General features: G+C 39.2%; 1 protein-coding gene across 1 annotated transcript in view; it reads right to left on the reverse strand.

Moving 5' to 3' along the window:
* npas3 (neuronal PAS domain protein 3) overlaps positions 1-15,663 on the reverse strand; it is a 320,695-nt gene that overhangs the window by 248,008 nt on the left and 57,024 nt on the right. The gene's annotated exons all lie outside the window — the stretch shown is intronic.

The following is a 15,663-nucleotide window of genomic DNA, read 5'->3' on the forward strand; positions in this document are numbered from 1 at the left end:
AACTGATCAAATAATAAGGAAAATTTACTAAATTAGACAGACAGACAGATAGACAGATAGACAGATAGACAGATAGACAGATAGATAGATAGATAGATAGATAGATAGATAGATAGATAGATAGATAGATAGATAGATAGATAGATAGGCAGGCAGACAGACAGACAGACAGACACACAGACAGACAGACACACAGACAGACAGACAGACAGACAGACAGACAGGAATATTAGAGGTGTGTGAGACAGAAAGCAGATTGAAATAAAGTTATGAAAATTATGAAATTCTTGGAATCTGAAAAAAGACCAAAAATGGTAGTATGAGCCATGTGCAAATCAAATTAATTAGTAATGTATTTTCTTTTGAGGTTTATGATGCTAGTAACCAGAATGAGAGTTATTTACACCACAAAGCATAATCTGTCAATTTTGAAAGTCAAAAAAGCAGCATATAAGCGAAAATATTGATAATTGTGTCTTACTGAATCAGTGCAAGTCTCTAGAATGTTTATTGACTTATGTTAAACATATATTTTGCAAAACAGTAGTTTAACATTAACAAATTTTCCGGGTTATTGATTCGGGGCAATACGATTGGCTCGTCCCCGGCGCGATGCGCTTCAGATAACGGGTGGCGTTCTAATTGCTCGGCATAAACGGCCTCGTTCACGCATTTATCTGCGGCACTCAAAAGCTAAAGAGCTTTTATTTGTTAAGGGCTCTTCATGATCCCTGTTAAACACTGGAGGTTGCTGCAGGATGAATGAGGAGGAATTGAAAGGCGAGGTTTTAGCGGTAAAGGATTGATATCAGACGGGGTGAACGCGGGCGAGTCCCTCTCTCTATCTCCTCTAGATTGATGCCTTGCAATTTACAAACTTCTACGGGCCACAATTCATTTAGCACAATAAATTCCCTGCAGGTATGGAGAGTGTCGCCATTCTACCACCAACTGAATGAAAACACCTACACACGCAACGCTCCGACACACACACACACACACACACACACACACACCTACACATAAAGCACTGTGTCTCCACGGCCCAATGTAGGCCCATTTTGATTTTGTTTCATGGCTGTAAAAAGCACTGTATATTGCAGACAGCGGCGGAAGATTTGGTCCATTTTTCAAAGCCGACTATATTACCCCTACACCACGCATTCTCTTTAAAAAAAAGACCTTTTTTTCCCCACATGTTGGGAAAACTAATCCCCATCTGGTGCATTGTACTCTATAAAATGCTCCGACGTGGCCTTTCCGTGATTTCCAGGGAATCGGCGATATGATTGAAAATGTGTCAGTTTTGTAAGCAGGCCTGCTCCAGGTGCACGTGCAAAACAGCACCGCTGACCCTGACGCCTCTCTGATCGCGTAAGACTTCCTGTGGACGCTAAATCCTGGTCCTATGTGACTCCTTGGCAATCCTACAAGCTGGAGAGAGATATTAACGTATGCTGGATATGTTCTACTGGCACAATAATTGCAGAACAATGTTTTTCCCTAATAATTTCTTAATTACAATGGCATTTTAGGAGATGGCCCGATTGTTAAGATTTGGGAAAGTAACTCTAAATATAATGGAATGCTCATTGTGTGAAACTGGTAAAGAAGAAGCTATTTATCTGATACACAATTAAATAAACATGCAACCAAATCCAGTCTGGAACAGTCTGGTTAGCATGCTAGCAAACAGAAAAAGGAGCCAATCATGTTTATTGGACATTTTTAGTTTCAGTTATGTAAAATGATCTGAAGTATAAGTCGTATTTAGATAAATAATAATACAATAAAGTGATTTTGTAGGATCAGGCAATTTGCGCAACACCAGGCTAAAGGCTAATATACTTATACTAATATAGTATACTAATATACTAATATACTTGGCAAAATCATGTCAAAAAGAGTTTGCTCAAGCCCGTAAACACCTTCGAACTAGGACCAAACTTCAAACTACTTTTTACCCCTAAGCGAAAAACGAAAAATAAACTTTCCAAGAGGGCCTTAATTCACAATGTCACAACAAATGGCAACAAAAACCCAATTCTAGACATACCAGAGAAAATAAATTAAGGGTGTGTTCACACTTGTAGTCCGGTTACTTGGTTTGTTTGGTCCGGACCAAAAAAAACAACAACATTTAGTCCTGGTCCGCTTAGCGTTCAGATTGCCATTTTTAACACCAAACCTAAAGATACCAAACCTAAAGGCATAGGGATCCGTTCACAACCTGATTGGCCGGCTTTTATGACGTACTGCCTATTTCGCGATGGAACTTACCGAACATTCAAAACAATGCTGTGTTCTGGGATAAATGCACTCCTTGAATGTGCGTAGCTTACATATAATGGTATTTTGACCAGCTGAGAACTCATGAAGAGCTTATAAAATGTTTAAAGGAGTCAAAACAGCAGAAGGAATCCCTCCGTCGCCACACACACAAACGAAGATCTGCTGCGAGGAGAAGCGGTTCTGATGCCTGTACCGAACTGTGATGGGCAACATCGTGACTATGATGAGAAAAAACAGGTATGCTTGAGTATTCTGTCCTTTTTAGGGTCTCATCTTCCTGTTTTTGGTTCGTTTAGATGTCTTTGGTGCATGTCGCATTCATATTTCATTCGAACCGCACTAGAGTTTGTTTGGAAGCGGACAGAGACCCATCTTTTCAGGGGTTCGTTCCGCTTGTTTGGTGCGCACCAGGGTTCGAATGGCAGTGTTCACACTTATTCACGTGAACCGCACTAACAAAGCAATCGCACCAGGGTTCGTTTTTATAAAACCAAACAGGCCAAGTGTGAACACACCCTAAGTTAAAGTTAAAGTCCTAAAATTACTAAAGCAGCCCAAGTCTAGGCTATTTGGTGTATCTAATATCATCTCTATCATGATTACATGACTTTGCAGTGTTGTGTCGTCATGAAAGTTGATCTTTTTCATGCACTGTTTTACTGTCTTCAATAAGATTGGGAACTTTTTACTTATTTAAATAGTTAGGCTAGTATTCGTTGTTGCTGTGAAATCAACCTTATTTGCAGCAAAAATAACTATATTTTGCTTTATATATATATATATATATATATATATATATATATATATATATATATATATATATATATATATATATATATATATATATATATATATATAAAAAACTATTTCACGATATAAGATTTTCTTTATATAGAAATTCGGATTTCCTGTAGATGCTAAACCCCTGACACTCGTGCAGGCTGGAGAGAGAAGAACGTTTGGACGATATGTTCTCCTTCTGGTTTGGCCCAGACGCTCATAAAGTCAACAGCACAAGCAATGTAATACAGGCCTCAGAGTGTTGAAGATCTGCTCTGTGGGTGTGCAGTAGCATCTGAGGATTATTATCCAACAGGATGAACCCATGTCAGAACAGAGTGGCCCGTGCCAAAGGGTTGGCAGACAGAGAAAGTGAGTTTGGGGAGACCACGAGTAGAGCAGAGATGAGGAGAGGTGTGGAGGGAAAGGATATACAGTATGTCTCTGGTATTCCAGCAGTGTTCACATCATTGTTTTACTAAAAAAAAATACAAACACACACACTGACAGAAGGCCAGTACGGAGGTACTGCAGACCCGTGCTGCATCACAGAGACCCTCAATCCTCACAAAACGAGGAGTGTGTCAATCAAACACAGGAACACTCCACACACCTGTCATAACCCCGCAAAATAACACCTTATATTCCCTCAGCTGCGTAAACGGAAGAATCCGGAGAGACTAAGAAGAGAAGGCAGAATATGATGAGAAATCAAACCTCATCCTGGGAGAAAAAAATAAAATACAGAGAACTTCCTTTATGGAAAAAGCTGAAAATGTACCACTGGATGAACAAAAGATAAAGGCGTTTAGGTAGTAAAACCACAGCAGCAGAGAGTAAAAAACTAAAGTGAACATCACTGTCTCTTTATGCTAAATTCTCCTCCTGAGTAGTTTTCCAACTGTAACCAATGCTGGCCTGAGATACAGTTCATATGGACTGAAGTACAGTTTGCAACGGGCATGAAATCAATCTGATCTAAACTGCAGAAGTCATAGTTCTTTTGACAGAATGTCCTATTTAGACCCCCTGTAGTGAAAATCAAGTTTTTAATGTTGTTTCTACCAAAAATGTAACCAATACGGTCAATGCGGAGGCAGGGCTTTTCTCCAAGGACTTTCTATGATGTTGCATGCTGATTTTTAGGAGGCAGCTGTCTGACTCTGAGATGGCGAACAGGAACATGTAACATTAGCAATACATTATTAGCTGTTTCATAACATAGTCAAGACAAAGGCTAATCATATCAGTACCGTTATGTGTCCGTTACGTACTAGTGTGATACATAAAACTAATTACCATTCTGATACATCAACTTGTAGACGACCCTAAATTTCGCTGTTCCTTTTCTTCTTCTGAACCAGTTTCTGGTTCAAACAAATATGGCTGAATCAAACCAACATTTCCACTTGCCATTGTGTAGCGTTTACAACAGTTGACCGAGTCGATCAGGTAATTCGAGCTGGTGCGATTGAGTGGAGGCGGAGACTAATTTGCATATTCATAGATCCACGGATAAGCAAGGGTTGTTAAAAAACATTTAAATATGTAATTTTGATTTTCAAAGATGAGTTTTAAGGGACAAACCAGTCTAATTTAACTAGTCATTAAGGCAACTCACAATTAAAACTATTTAGAATTCAGTAACTAAAATAAAACTGAAAAAAAGAAAAAGAGAAACTTAAACTCAAAAAGTTTAATGAAAATTTTGTTTAAGTTGAAGTACTGCAATTACCAAACTGAAATAAAAATAAAATTAAAGCTATATAGAATTTTTTTTATGAAAAATGACAAAAGTACGTAAAAACGTTACGTTAACAAACTTAAATAAAAATGAAAATATAAAAATAAAGGCTAATTAAAAATATTTATAATGCTATAATAGCATATACATAATACTAAAATGATTTTGCAATTATGTTGTATTGCTATAATGATAAACACTACTGCATGAATTCACAGTACGCTCACACTCACAAGTGTGACAGCAGCTTAAGACCCAACGAGTCCCATCAATGCCGTCAAGATGGACAAGCTTGCTAAGAATTGTCCTAGTTGTTTGAAAACACACATCTCAGACTACTACGGCCCCCTGGCATGTTTATTAGGCTGCAATATTGACTGCTGGATTGGGCGTAGGGGCCGCCCCGCGTGATTTACAGCGGCTTTTATCGATGTCATCTGCTGGAGTGGGGTGAGTGACATTTACAGGTAAATTCTCCCATGCAAGAGTCCATTACAATAACGCGCAACCCATCCACGGTCCCCTTGGTCCCCCTGTGCATGTGCTGACCACAACCCAGCTACCATCACAGAGACAATAAATCTAGCACACGGGGGGCCAATGGCTCTGACCGCAGAGTTAACCTAACATTCATGGAGAAAAGGGCCAGATTAGTCAGTCTGGACAAGATGGGCATAAAACTGACACGCAACGAAAACCATAGAAAAGACAAGTTGTTTTGAACCTGAGATGCCTAAACGGTTATATATCTAAACTGCTAAAATAAAATAAAAAATGCTATGAATGAAGGCTGGAATTTTACAGCAATTTGATCATTGTTAAAGTGCTCCTATTATGCTATCTTAAAGGTTCCTCATTTTGTTTTGGAGGTCTCCTACAATATTTACATGCATCCAAGGTCAAAAATATACATTGCAGCATCACCGCTTTTCTCACGGTGTCTGAAATGGTTCAATCAAAGGATCCGGTCTTTCTAAACCCCTCCTCTCCAAGAGCTTACTCTGATTGGTCAGACGGCCCAGTTTGTTGTGATTGGTCTCTGACAGCATGAGTTGGAAACAAAACAGCCAGTATCTGAATTTCCGCTCCGGATCTTCCTCAGCACTTGTTAACACAGTGATATGAACAGTAATGATGGTGACGGTTTTACCATGTCAATTTGAGTCAGAGTCCTCATCCCTTATAAGTGGATGCAAAGTGGATTTGCTTTTGCAGTGCAGAAAAGAGCGTCTTCTCGACAGGTCGATAACAAGAACCAAACTTATCCAGACCTCGGCTACAACTACAGTGTTTGAGGGCGGATCAAAGCACTGTCTACCAATGAAGGCCACAGGCTGACATTATTTCCAACTTTGTTTGTTTGTTTGTTTTTGGGAGACAATGGGTCTCATTCACTAATAATTGTATACACTATTCGTCTTTATTCATTCATTTGTACTTCTCACGAAAACTTTTCGCCTAATTCACAACATGAATTTGAATTCATCAACATTATAAGGAGGTTAAGAACAGAGTATTCTAAATAAGAGGCTGTGTACCCAAAGTAAGTAATTTACATAAAACACGCCCACACCATGTCCATATAGGGGCATTCGGCACACCCTTTCCTTTCGTCACTCTCAGCAAACATGACGCTCTCTAAAGACGCATTCTCAACAGAGAGCACACGTGACAAGATCCTCAAGCAATGCCAAGAGTGCCATCCTCAAAACAAGTTTAAACGCAATAAACACCTTTTATACAGACAATACAGACAGCTGTAGCTCACAGCTTCAGCTATAACACAACTTTTCTTACTCTGGATACATAAGAGGAATAACATAAGGTGAAATTTTATTATATAGATCTTGAGTATGTGATTTTTGCGTACAAGTGGTTTCAGTTGTTCTTACATTTCTTTCGTAAATGTTGCATACATTTTAGAACTAAAGTTATTGATTAATCATGATTTGTTCGTGAAAACGTTCGTACGTAGATTTTATGCACAATTTTGTGAGTACGCATGCTTAGTGAATGAGACCCATTAGCAGACATTTACATTCACAAACAGCTATATCACACACTACATGAAAGTTAATCTCTGAAAAAGCATAATAAAGGCACTTTAAGGGCTGTTAAATATAATATAAAGTTCTTTAGCTTTAAAGTACTGTCTGCTTGCTGTTTCAGGATGTAAAACACAGACGAGAAGGGCCAAACTGAAGTTTAACAGCAACAGCATCCGCAGATCGAGTTTGAGCTGTCACTACGAGAAAAACCCCATTCGATCCGGCAGGCTACAAGAGGACACCGTCATCCATTTTTACTAACATACATGATGAAGAAACTGTGTTTCTAGTTTTTGAGTTGTGGTAAGAAAGTGGGGGTGATAGACACCTGACCCGCATGTGTATGAAAGAGAGAGAGAGAGAGAGAGAGAGAGAGAGAGAGAGAGAGAGAGAGAGAGAGAGAGAGAGAGAGAGAGAGAGAGAGAGAGAGAGAGAGAGAGAGAGAGAGAGAGAGAGAGAAAAAAAGACAGCATCACTGTTCAAGTGCTGCTACACAAATAAATTATTAAGAACCGTCTGCTGCACCACATCAAACTAGCAGAGAGACTGAGATATTCACTGCGGTACAGGGACATGAGTGCCGTCATATCTGTTGAGCGCACACACACATACATTCATGCTTAGAAATACAGAGACAAACTGTCATTTCACTTGTTCCAGCTCTTAAAGGAACAGTACACCCAAAAATGAAATCTGTCATCTTTACGTTTTTCTAAACCCGCAATGACTTTTAGGGTATTTAGCAGTTTTAGCTCTATTCCATACAATGAAAGTGGATGGTGACCAAGGGCTGTCAAGCTCCATAAAGGAAGAAAACGTAGCTAGACAGCTATGGTCACCATTCACTTTCAATGTATAGCAAAATGCAGAGTGGACATTCTACTAAATAAATGTCCAACATGTTTCAAAAGACATAAGAGTGAATAAATGACAGAATAAGAGACATTTTTGGCTTGAGAATCGAAAAATATTCAGAATTGTATTTATTTTTTTACCTCTGAACACTGTTGTTTCCTACTGAGCCCAGTTGTGTAAAGGCATTGTTTAGAGACCCAACGCCATTTAACAGTAGTCGATATTAAATAATATTTTAACATTTTAAAAATCATAATACTTTCAAACCTTGCAATTAATGATTTTCATATGTACGGTTAATTTAACCTTTCTTGCTTTAACACTATAATAAAACAACTAAACGATAGCATTTGTTTCTGAATCTATCACCACAGTGACAGGACAATAAATGATACTGCAGTTGAATTGAGAGCCTTGAAATTCTGTCTTGAATATGATGAGTGAAAAAGACTGATGAGTGCAAAATTATATAAAGACAACAAATAGCATTGTTCTTGTTGGTTGCACACTAATCCACAAACCAAATGACTCTTATGAGCGTAGTTAATAGAATCGTTAAGGAAACAGAACTGTTACATGAAATCTAAACCACCTTCTTCAGCTCCTCAAATGACGATCCCATTTCATTCTCCTTAATGAGCAGGATCAATCTGCATACATTTATGCACTAATTTTAGGGGAAAAACTCTGCAAAATGGATTTAAATGTGGTAAACTGTGTTTAACAGAGCTGAAAGTATAGCCAGTCAAACAAGTCAAAATATTTTATATGCAGGCAAAGTGGATGTGTAGAGCTTGTGAATGACGGGCGTTCCGATTCTACGGAAATCAGTGGGCGAGGATTTCGTGTGGGCCGGCTAATGAGTAACAACCTCGAGAGTCTTTCTTCTATAATTTTATTTCTTGGAATAATATTTGTATAATGGTACCATATTTTCCCAGCTAATGCCAAGAATAAGTCATTATGAGCCCATTGATAACTGCTGCTCTATAAGTCTGTGTTCCCCGTAACCCCGGGCCTCAAAGCTGCGGTCGGCCCCGCGCCAACACTCCGCTAAAGAGAGCTTGAGCTTTCAGCGGGCGGAATCAAATCCCAGCCAGTGTTTCAGTTCGCATTAGGTGAATGACACTCACGCATATGCTTTGCTGAAAGTGCCAGAGGAGAAATCTGAATGATTCAGACCGAGCATGTGTGTGTGTGTGTGTGTGAAGAGAGTCTCGCAGCTCCTCACAGTGTGGGTGTGCGCTGAGAACACCGTACCCTCGGCAGGAGTCTAGATTGACTCTCTCCTGTAGGCTATAACGGGTAACATCTCTGATGTCATGAACTTGAGTGAGACACTAATGATGCCAATTTATTCACAACTACAGCTCTTACTTTATCATTCCACACTTGTTCCTTAAGGCCAACTGCAGTTTCCAGCACACGCCGAGCTGGGAGGATGTAAACCGTGCTGCACAGGAAGTCCAACTCCATCCATTTGGTGGGACAGAGCACTTAAATAAACAAACTAATCTGATGAATTGAATTGAAAATTAACTCACTTTTCAAAGTCAACATGAAATCCATTTTACATTCATAATGTGGTGTTGAAAATCATTTCCCAAATATTTCTTCATCTGAAGACACATCATAACCAAATTTAAGTCATTATTCACTGATAATTTCCCCCCTTCAGCAAGTGGTTAAACACTACCACCGAATCACTGAATAAGTTAGTTCACAGTCCGATCCACACAAAGCATTCAGACCCTAAGTGATTAATTGAAAAGATTCAAATCAAAATAACGGTTTGTTTATGAATAGGAAATTACTACTTCTCGAATGAATGCAGATGTAAGTGGTTTCAAAAGTTTACGTACACTTAGATTCGTAATACTGTGTTGTTGTTGCATGGATGATCAACGACTGTTTTTATGCTTTGTGATGGTTGTTCTTGAGTCCATAGTTTGTTCTGAGCAGTTAAACTGCCCACTGTTCTTCAGGAAAAAACCCCTCTAGGTCCTACAAATTCTTTGTTTTTTCAGCATCTTTTGCATATTTAAACCCATTCCAGCAGTGGCTTTATGATTTTGAGATCTTTGCACACTTAGGACAATCGAGAGACTCTTTGACAACAACAAAACATTCAAAAATTACAAACATTCACTGATGCTCCAGTAAGAAAACACAATGCATTAAGAGCTGGGTGGTGAAAACTATTGAACGATGAATATGTGTAAAATTTTTCTTATTTTGTTTAAACATCATATTTTTATTTAGTACTGCCCTTCAGATACTACAGAATATACTTACATGTTTCCAAAAAGACAAAATAAGTACATTTTACCCAATCTTCAAATTCAAAAAGTTTTCACCCCCTGGCTGTTAAAGTTTCCTTCTGGAGCATCAGTGAATGTTCCAGCATATCAGCATATTAGAATGATTTCTGAAAGATCATGCGACACTGAAGACTGGCGTAATGATGCTGAAAAGTCAGCTTTGTCATCACAGGAATAAATGAAATTTTAAAATAGAAAACAATTGTAATACTATTTCACATTATTGCTGTTTTTACTGTATTTCTGATCAAATAATTGAGGCCTTGATGGGGTATTTTTCTTCCTGACTCCAAATTTTTGAACGGCAAATCCACCTTTTGTTTTCACAGAAGAGTGTTCCACGTAATAGAGTCTGCTTTCGTGTTGACTTTAAAGGAGAACTCTGTTTTGCAAATGAGTTCTGATGAAACACTTCGTAGGAAGGCTGATATGATCGAATCAAGGGGGGAAAAAAGCATCTCATAGCAAGATTCATTTGTGTTCTTTTTAAGTTCCATGGAGGCGGGGGGGAAACAGGAGGTTGTGAAGAGAGGAGGAGGATAAAAGGAAGGAACGAAATGATGGATAGAGCAGAGCGGGTGGCTGTGATTCACTGTTTTGTCACCTGCAGTGGGACTGACCTTCATCTCTCCCCAATCAGCCTATTTACTCAGCATCAACGCCTCTCTTTCACTGGAGTGGCTCAAATTATCAGTGCCATTATTCAAAAAAGACAGCAGTGTGGCGATGCGACGAGATAGCTCTCAAACCCAACTCCGAGAGGGCATATTCACAAAATCACACCCCTCGGGAAGACGGCGTTTGATTCGCCGCAACTTCGTGAGCAGCGGAGCTTAGCATTTAATTAATTAAACTTAAAGCGCTGACTCTGCCTGCGATTGGTCACGGCTCTTCCTTTTTGTCTGTTTTTATTGCTTTTTTTTACACCGACGTCATGTTTCAGGAGGGTTTTTGCTCCGACGGGGGCTTTAGCAAATCTGACACTAAATAAAAGAGTGAAGTACATCCCGTAGCACATCCTGCAGGCTTGTGGAAGTGTTCGGGTCATGGGCAGCGCTGTTCAATTAAGCCTGCGGCTATTTGTGTGTGTACAGTAGCGCTCTCTCCTAACATTCTCCATTATGTCTACAGTCCTCGCTGTCATATTTGATTTGCTGTGCGATGAAATGGGGGGAGTGCGTCAGAGAGACTGTCAGTCACCACGGGAGAGAATGAGAATGCTAGAGAGAGAGAGATAGGGGCAGAGAAAGAGAGTGCTTGAAAGGAACTGCAAGAGAGCAATGAAGATCTGCGCAGAGGGAGTCCGCATACGCTTTCGTCTTTGAAATAACTTCCAAACGGCTGGCCGCCACAGTCGCCGGCATTGTGTTACCCCACCGCGGCATCTGCATTCTATTAATAAGAGCAAAAGAATCGCAATTACACTCTATTACTTCAGAAAAGCAGCGCAAGTAATTGAAAGACTGGAACTCGGCCAAATGGCTGCTGTACCAATTAGAGGATCATCTTCTCCTGCTTTGTGCGAATATTTGAGGGCAAACATCTCACGCCATTTGCATGAGGTGTCATTTTGCTGCCAATGATTACAGAGTAGTGAAAGTCTTTGCCCACATAAAGTAAAACATCTGGGAATGTTTTTCCATATATTACGTATGTATTTATGCATTACTGTGTTTATGCATGTCAATCCAGGAGAGATGGTTTCACCTGGAAATATCTGAGGCAAGCCAGTCAAAACCACTCCTTCATTCATATTTATGCATATACCTGTGTGTTTCCCTCCACCAAAAGCGACACGGTGTTATCGCACTCAAAAATCATATTTGCCTGATAGGTAGGATGCTTATTAGGGGAGAGGACGCCTCACAAGGTTTAAATGACAAGCTAACAAGCTTGAACAAGTCACGGTTTTTGTTGAAGCGCTCTGCGAGATGCTGCGAAAGAGAACAGCCATCACCTGTTCAACAACACCCACAACTAAACACATTCAACAATTGGACACAGGTCAATCTAAAAGAAAACCTTCAAATAAAACCACTTATTATTACATATACAGTAAAAGGTTATACAGTAAAATTGTATGTATATATATTTTATTCTGTAACCAGAAATAAATTATGATGGCTCAATTCACAATTAAAAATAGATAACACTAGTTTGAAGCTATTGAGATTAGAAACTATGCTATAGAGATTTATTCGATATTTCATCTTTTTATTTTGTTTTCAGCTAGCAAATTATTCATATATCCTAAAAAATATATATATATATATATATATATATATATATATATATATATATATATATATATATATATATATATATATATATGAAATACAAAATAGCTTTGAAGTTTGCTTGAAGTATCAACATAATATTTTTGAACGTTATAAAAAAATCCTTATATTAGCTATTTTCATCCTTTCAAACTGCCTATTGTTACTTGTGATGGTTTCCATTTCATCTAAAGCAAGGAATAGAAAAATATCTGCCAATGTTTTAGTCTGCCAAACAATGCAAAAGTCTTCTGTCTTGTTTTTAATTTGTAGATAATCAAAATCATTCAAACCCTTAATTTGACCATTCTGATGAAGTGAAGACAAAACGGCATCAGATAAAAGAAGAACAACACGGATTGTAGTCATTAAGCAACTCATACAAATCAGTTAACCCATTTGTGTTGGCAAATGCCCTGCAAAACAAATGTAAAACAAAGTGCTGACGCTAAATAATTGAGGTTTTACATGCATTTTGTTCTACATTCGTTTCAGATAATGCTAGATCTGTCTCAGCAGAATACAACCAGCCTGAAGCTCTACAGCAGGTCTAGCTGCTCATTCTGTTGACAATGCTTTCAAGAAACCTGCCACCAGTAATTCATCCAGGGTCGACCGTGTCCACCGCAGAGCTAGTAGCTTCATTCTTCAAAATATGCTAAGCCACAAAGTCTGAAATTCCACCTTAATTGTGGATTACGGTGTGGGAAAAGGAAGCAGAGAGGATTTAGATGGAAAGAGAGAGAAGAGAGTGTGAAGCCCTGGGCAGGAACGTATGCAAACATGCTGGATCCACGAAGCTGACAGCTGCTTTGATAAAATACAATATTTTGTTGGCTCGCTGCAAAACAACACGCCGGATCATGCAAAAACAAAACTCACCTGACATCCGTACTTACTCTGCTAATGCCTGATAGACTTTCATCGCACACACACATACTTTGAAACCTCATTTCCTCACAATTATGTAACTCCCTCACACAGTTACGCACAAACACACACCCTTTGGGCTATTAACAAAACCTCTTGCATGTTTGATCTTTGACACCTCAAATCATGTTTTAACCGCTAAACGGCACAGCTGCAATCAATTAGCGTCTGCGCGCTACCTCCAGCTGATAGCGAGGAAAAGCTCCTGCGCTTGGCAGGCGCTGCTCTCCCTCTGGAGCGGGGTGGAGCGGGGCTCTAATGGGACCCAGCCGCCACGCTCGCGCCTTTCCACAAGACTTCTGCAGCAGATTTGAGGTGGAGAACGATCCGGCCCCAGCGTCTCACGGTGCTGACATCGTGACGGGGAGGTTGGCGCGATTCAGACAGCCGGCCCAGAGAGACTGCGGCAAAGGGAGAGCCGGACGATTAAACGTCTTACTTAGACAACGGGGCCCGATTGCAAACGGATTCTCAGATATTATCTCTGTGAGCTTCAGCAATGGACAAGAGGAGTACAAGAGGTCTGGTTTGTTAGACAAGAAAGACATTGTGCGCAAGAACGCAAACACGGGGCGAATGCTTGAGTACAGTACAGTAACCTTTAATTAACCTAAAAAACCTTTAGTTAATTTCAAATGTATGTGTATTTAACTACCAATAAGCTTTATGGCGAACGTCACATGAACAAACAGCAAAACTGGTCTCATCACATCCACTTGTGGTAGAAAGTGTTCAATTGAAGGCGATATCTATGGACTTTTAAGGTAATCAGCTAACCTAGCTATTTTTTTTATTGTTGGTCTTTTATTCGATTTAAATATCTAAATGTTAGTGAGAAGAAGAAAAATAAAATAAAAAACTCTTAGATATCAATCTGCATATGTGACGGACATCAATTATGCTCATCTTTGCTCGCTCCTTTAAAGGCATCTTGAGTAAAACGGCTCTATATTTAACAAAACACATACAAAAGACCTCAACCGGACGCAATCTGGTTTACAGAATATGGAGAGTTTGTTGAGCAAAACCCCCATTCCTAGATTTGAACTGAATCTGAATTGAGGTAAAAAGGATGCAGGTTTTAATTCAAATTTTAATGGAAGAAGGCAAAAAAAGGCAAGTGTGTCAAGATGGATGGATGGATGGATGGATGGATGGATGGATGGATGGATGGATGGATGGATGGATGGATGGATGGATGGATGGATGGATGGATGGATGGATGGATGGATGGATGGATGGATGGATGGATGGATGGATGGATGGATGGATGGACTCGAGGCAACACGAGCTGTTGATTCAAGCAGCACTACAGGAATCAGCAGGAAGGCCTCTGCTACTCACATATGAAAGCTTTACAGCAGGGTTTAACTCCTCTAACTACATGCTGCAGTCAGTATGATCTCTACATGGCTGTGCTTTTTTATTATGAGAGTTAATGAGCAGTGGCGTAAAGCCCGAAGAGAGATCTTGGGGGCGGAGACACAGCGAGAATCCAGCGCTATCCTACCATCTCACTAGGGAGCCTCCTGATCCTCAACCCAGCCTGCACCACAGGATCCATCTTACAACACAACTACTGCTGCACTCATCCGCACAATCACCCCAGAGTCACGTCAGGACTGATCAGCCATTGTTCAACCCTCTGTAGATGGAGTAATTATAGACAACTGGTGTAGAACCTAAGAACTGAGCTACCCAAAAAGGTTGGATGTTCAAATAGTGAGTGCGCATACAAACTAAACGGTACAGTTAGCAATCACAATGAAAACTAAGCATAAGTCGTTTGGATAAAATGAAGTGCATCCATTTTATATTAGTATAGGACCAAATGACCTGATGAGATCAGCTACATTTCATGAAGAGAGAGAGAGAAACTGTCCACAAGCCAAACATTCATCTGCTTTATATTGTGCACTGTTCCGACAGATTATTTAAGGCGCTGTTCCAACTAGTGTCACAAAACATTAGCTGCAATGTCAAAAATTTGGAGCACACATCTAATATTCTTCACTACATGTCCAAACTACCGGATGACTAATCTTTGAGTTGTCATGATGCTTTCAACAGGACTAGAACCAATAGATATAAATGTCATTGCAGTGGAAATGTCTTGATTTTTTGGACAACTCTGCTCAAAAAGAAAAAGTCCCATCAAAGAACAAACACTATGCTCTTCGTCGAGGACTTGGAAGTATATAGTAATTTTACAGTTGTAGTAGCAAAATAAACTTATTATTTTATTATTATATTTATAATACTTAAATTAAAAATGTAAATTTTTCTTAAATTGAATATTTTTTATTTAGTTTTATTTAGTAATAATAATAATTACTATTATTATTATTATTAGTAGTAGTAGTAGTAGTGTTTTATAGCCATTTTGATATATAATCACAAAATTGTGCATCCCTAAA

The sequence above is a fragment of the Scardinius erythrophthalmus genome (genome assembly GCF_964197995.2).
Source record: "Scardinius erythrophthalmus genome assembly, chromosome: 19".
Lineage (NCBI taxonomy): Eukaryota > Metazoa > Chordata > Actinopteri > Cypriniformes > Leuciscidae > Scardinius > Scardinius erythrophthalmus.